Raw genomic sequence first — 6,000 nt, forward strand, 5'->3', positions numbered from 1 at the left:
GTCCTTTAGATCGTTGTCCTCTAATACCACTTCCATGCGATCCTTCCAGGCTATATAATTCAAGCTGCCATCAAGGGCATACTCAAGTCTTAAATCATTGCACAACAAACTTGGAGAAGCTTAATCGATTATGAGGAAGATCAAATAGAACACATATAACAGAGAATGAGAAATCAATCACACATGAACACAGAAGAATACTTTGGGGAAAGCCTCAGCTAAAAAACCCTGATCTTTGTTTTATCATACAAGTGGAAATATGGTCGGATTACACAAAGCTTTAGCTCACAAGCTATCTATCTGTCAGTACAATCCCTTAATACATATCACAGACTGAATAGACACAACATATGCCTTCCTCCAATCCTCCAAGCATCCTATTTCCTTGCACAATTTCTCCCGGGGTCCAATGTTGCCACCTGTGTGAATTGGCCTCATCACACACTCATCAAACTCAGAAGTAACTGCATAATCCTCAAGGAATGAATTCCTTCTGAATGCAAGAGATATCCTCAATGGAATATTCCTGCATTTGAGAGTACATTGTCCCATCATTTGATCTCAACTGGGTTTCTAAATGAATTGACATGCATGAGTTATTTATGAGAGAATATTCAGTTATCTGAAGTGTAGCAGTTACATGCATGCATGCATTAACTAACTGAACTCACAATCAGTTCCACAAACTATTGGAACTAATCTAACTAGACATAACTCAGTTAACTGAGCTAACTAATTACAACTCGAAGTACAGCTCATCCTGATCTCCTTAATCAAGGGATAACTTACTCAATCAAATGGGAAACTGTTGCATGTCTTCACATAGACGTCATGTTTGATTTTTTATATGAATGAATTAATTATTTCTCAAACAATTGCTAAGATCAAATTCGAATTTTAATTCTCAATTTTAGTTTAGGGACTAATTAAAATTGGAATGTATCCCGAAACGCTATATATAGCAGTTCTATTTTTAGAACTTCTATTTTTAGCATTTCTTGTTGCTATTGTCAACATAATATACCGGGTCTCATGTCATTGGTGAAAGTCCATAAATAGAAGGGAGCCTTAGTTGAGGTGACAATGGGTTAAGTCTCCATTTGTTGCCCTTGGCTTAAAATTTTCCTTTAGGTATCCCCCTTAAGTCCCCAACTAATTTGAGTGGTAACATTTTGGTGCCATTGCTGTGGACACAAAACATGTGTTTTGTTCCCCATATGATATATTAACATAACATTATTAGTGACTCCATTGGAAGAACAAAGCCCTAGTTCCTCAATGAACTTCAAGGTTGATTTTTGGGATGAGCCTCATCATTGGGTAACTATATGGACCTTAATACACCTACAAGCTTATTAAATCAACTATTCTCATAATTCCTTACATGTTTTAATTATATTTTTCTTAATGAGATGAGTGAAATTAAGATGTATGTCTAGTGGTCTAAAGTGCATTGGTTGCAGGTTTTTGAGAGAAAATCATGCCAATTTTGGCTAATTAAGGGAAGAAATGCAAATGAGACAAGGAGGAGAGATTATAGGAGATAGATCCTCCTCATTAAATCGTCACTCATTCAAATATTCTTAAATAAAATAACACTAGCTCGAAGTTGCAAGCAGCTAAGGCATGGAGATCATGGGAAGCCGAGCTAGTGACAGTTAAGAGCCAATTCATCTTAAGTTTGGGAGCCAAGCCTCCCTAGATTTAAGGAAGTTGTTGGAGAATTCATTTGTATAAATAATGAGGCCTAGAGCCTCATTAGGATTAGAGTTTTTTATCGAATATATCTAAGCATTTTAGAGTGCAAGTTCGTGTAAAAGCATTATTACATAATTTTTCTGATATGATAATGAGAATGAGCATTTCCTTGATCCAACATTGAGTTGACTCAAAGGGCTGAAACTCTTGGCTTAGGGCCCAACCCTGTTTATTTGGGGTAGCATCAGATGTGCTCTAGCCACAAAAATTGGTGGAGAGGCTAAAGCACATGAGATCTCCAATAAACAAAAATTGTTTGGGACGAATCTAACCAGTTTGGGAGATATTAAGAAAATTAATATTTTTAATGGAGTCGCTAGGTCTAAACTTAGGGAAAATAAAATATTAATGTGAATTAATATAAAACTGAGCTAGAATGGTCCAAAAGTCATGGATCAAGCCAAATCTAATCATAGCCATTGATTAGGCACTTAATTTTGGCCGTTGAATTGTCAACGAGAAAAGTATAAGAGGAGGCTTGAGGGTCACTTGGAGAACACACCGATTTGATCAAAATTTCGACTTTTTGGGGCAGTGTTTGCTGAGGAAGTTAAAAGGGTGATTAGAGTTGCAGTTGAGATATAGTGAATATAGAAGCAGAGAGCTAGAGATAGTACCAAGAGGATCAATGTAGAAGTTGGGAGAGAGGGATGTAGAGCTACTTAGAGGTTCACACTGACCCAACCAGGGCTCACACAGAAGCAGCTGGGAGTTGCGTAGTTCCTCACAGTGCTAGTGTGGGTGACGCAGAGGCTCTAAGGGTTGATGCAGTGTCTCCAGAGACTGATGAGGGTGAGCTAGAGTGATGTTGGGCAGAAACTAGGCCAGAAAGGGCTAACGAAGTCCGTAGAGGCTGATGTTGGGGTTTTCGTGGGGAAAATTGTAGCTGGGAGCTGTCAAAGTGTTTATCCGAGGTTTTAGATGGAATATCTGCTTCCAAGTAGATAGGTATACTGTCGAGATTATTCTATGTTTGGTGATCCTGTTTTGGAACCCATATTGTATCCAGAAACTACATAATAATAAAACCCCTAGATAGTTGCGACGATTTTCCCACATTGGGTTTTCCTAGGGACATTGGTCTAAAAAAAACAGTGTCACTTGTGTGCTTGTTTTGTTTCCTTCAGTTGATGATCTATAATGTGCTGAGCATGTACTTGTATTTATTTCAGTATTTACATGGTAAATAACTTGTTACTTAATCAGAACAAGTAGGGAGAAATAAATCAGACAGTACATGAAGGGTTTCTAACGGGTTAGACTTAGAAATTACAACAAAGTATTAGAGCATGTTTGCAGATCACAGGAGAACTAAGGACATCAGACGAGCAGAGCAACAACAATAGAAGACAGTTGTCTCGAAAGATAGAAGTTGTTCGTAGTAGAGAATCAACGAAGAAGGGATGATGCAGTGCTTGCATCAACAACTTTGAGCTGGGAATAGGATCAATGCAGTGGTATAGGGGAGAAGACATGACCTACATAGTGCCTGGTAATATTTATTATTCTAGAAGGATTGACGCCCATGGCCAGGAGGTTCGAATTTTTCTAGTGCTGGGATTGCGCAGAGCCTAGAAGCTCTAACCTTCAGTTTGTTGGGGCCTAGGAGGATGTTGGTAAGTTGCAGAGTGAAGTTGGTGGGGTACCGCAGTCAGAATAGTACCTAACAAGAAAATACCAAGGAGGAGGGAGTTGCTACCAAGGATTTCTAACCAAGAAATCCAGATCAGTGGTGCAGCTGCACTAAGGATCGGAGTGGGGGCATTTTGACATTGGAAGAGGGGTTTCCAAGAGGGAAATTAAGGCTCAAAAGGAGTTACACTGACAAATTCTAGAAGGGAAGTAGAGGAGCAACAAGATGGCAGTGAACAGGGTAAGAGACCGCGAAAGTCTGGATGAAGCCTCAAACTTCACAGTCTCGAAGGCCAAATCTTATCCATTCTAGATAGGAACCATCCCAAGAAATTCACCTTGAGGACAATAGCAGTCCTAGTTGACCCGAATGATAACAATAAGTATGAGGATACAATGGTGAGGGCCAAGAGCATAATCCTTGATAGGGTCAAGGACCATGTAGTACCACACATTGTCAAGAAGAATACAGAAAATGAGATGTGGGAGGCCCTAAAGAAGTTGTATCAACATACTTCCGAGATCAACTGACTTCCATAGGGGTCATGCTGAATCAAGAATTGATGGTGAGAACAACCCTTAATGCAATCTCTGAAGACCGGGAGGTGTTTGTCCAGAGCATACTAGGCAGGGTAACCCTTCTAGATTGGGGGGAAATGTGGGTGGCTCTTCGTCAAGAAGAGATCAAAAGGCTAAGCAAGGCAGGAACTAATGGCAAGGGGATCAGAGTCAAGAAGGAGGAAGAGGAGGAGAAATGGAAGAAGAAGGACCACTTTAAGGTCAAATGCTTCAACTATGGGGAACTGGGTCATTAAGCAAGCCAGTGTCTGAGGAAGAAGAGCAAAGGAGAGGCTTTAGAGACTAAGGTTACACCAGCAAGGGTGGAGAAGCAATTGGAGACAGATGATGACTGTGCCATGAGTGCTCACATTCCACTTGAGCGAAAGTGGGGATACATCAAGCTATAGTCAGACGGAATACAAACGATGAGGAGTAGGATCCTCGAGGTACCCAGCCTCTTCGATTATACCTCTCTATGGGAGCCTTAAAGAGGATTAGTAGTACTGGTGGATGTCAGTAGAGATAGATGCAGATGGAGCGACAAAGGGAGCTACAGTGTAGGATTCCTAGGACAGAGTGAGGTAGTAGTGAGAGATGCATGGAGTTGTTGCAGTAGCGCAAAGGTTAGAGAGGAAGTACTTGCCAGTGACAGAGGGAGCTTCAGCAACGAGATTGTTTCTAGCTTGATGGAGATGTTAGAGTTGGGAGATCAGTTACTTACTTCTCAGTAACTGAGTTGCAGTGCAGCAGTTAGCAGTGGCAGTGCTACGGGCAGCATGATGCAACATGATGAGAGGGGTTGCAGTGCAGATGCAACAATGGCAGTGGCAGGGCCATGGGTAGCAGCATGGATGCAGAGGGAGATTCCATACTGATGCAACAATTGTAGTGGCAGGCCCATGGGTAGTAGTACATGATGTAGCAGTGTAGAGGATGTTGGGAAACAAGCCTCACATCAACACAGCTACCGATGTCGGATGATAAGGGTGATGCTCAGTGAGGAGTATTACTATAGCACAGTCCTAGCTAAGAGGGAGTGTTGATTTTGGGTAACATCAGATGTTCTATAGACATGAAAATTGGTGAAGAGGCTAAAGCACAAGAGATCTCCAATACCCATAAATGGGCTGGGTAGAATCTAACCAGTTTGGGAGATATTAAAATAATTAATATTTTTAATGGATTCTCTAAGTCTAAGCATAGGGAAAATAAAATATTAATAATGTGAATTAATATAAAATTGAGTTAGAATGGTCCAAAAGTCATGGATCAAGCCAGATATAATCTTAGCCATTGATTAGGTAATTAATCTCGGTCGTTGAATTGTCAACAAGTAAACTATAAGAGATGGCTTGGAGGTCACTTGGAGAACACATCAAGTTGATCAAAATTTCAGTTTTCTGGGGCATGTTTGATGAGGAAGTCCAAAGAGTGATCAAAGTTGCAGCTAAGGGGCAGTGAATCCAAAAGCGAAGAGGTAGATATATTACCAGGAGGATTAGCGCAGAAGCTGGGAGAGAGAGACATAGAACCATCCAGAGGTTCACGTAGAGCTACCCAGGGCTCACGTAGAGGTAGCCAGGAGTTGCGTAGTGCCTCAGAGAACTAGCATGGCTGACGCAGAGGCTCTAAGGGCTGATGTAGTGCTTCTAGAGGCTGACGTAGGAGAGCTAGGGTGACCCTAGGCAGACATTAGGCCAAAAAGGGCTGACACTATTCCTAGAGGCTGAAGCTGGGGTTTTCGTGGGGCAAATTGGAGTTGGGAGCTGTCAGAGTGTTTATTCGGGGTTTTAGCCGGAATATCTGCCTCCGAGTAGACAACTACTATTGCCAAGATTATTCTCTATTGGGTGACCTGGTTTTGGCGCCCAGATTGTATTCAGAAACTGCATAATAATAAAACCCTCAGATAGTTACACCGATTTTCCCACATTGGGATTTTTAGGGGATATTTGTCCAAAAACAATGGTGTCACTCGTGTGGTTGTTTCATTTCCTTCCGTTGATGATCTGCAATGTGTTGAGCGTTTGCTTGTATTTATTTTCAGTA

Source organism: Pinus tabuliformis, chromosome 2_2 (assembly GCF_031772625.1).
Source record: "Pinus tabuliformis cultivar Carrire ecotype Pingquan chromosome 2_2, CPIR1, whole genome shotgun sequence".
Lineage (NCBI taxonomy): Eukaryota > Viridiplantae > Streptophyta > Pinopsida > Pinales > Pinaceae > Pinus > Pinus tabuliformis.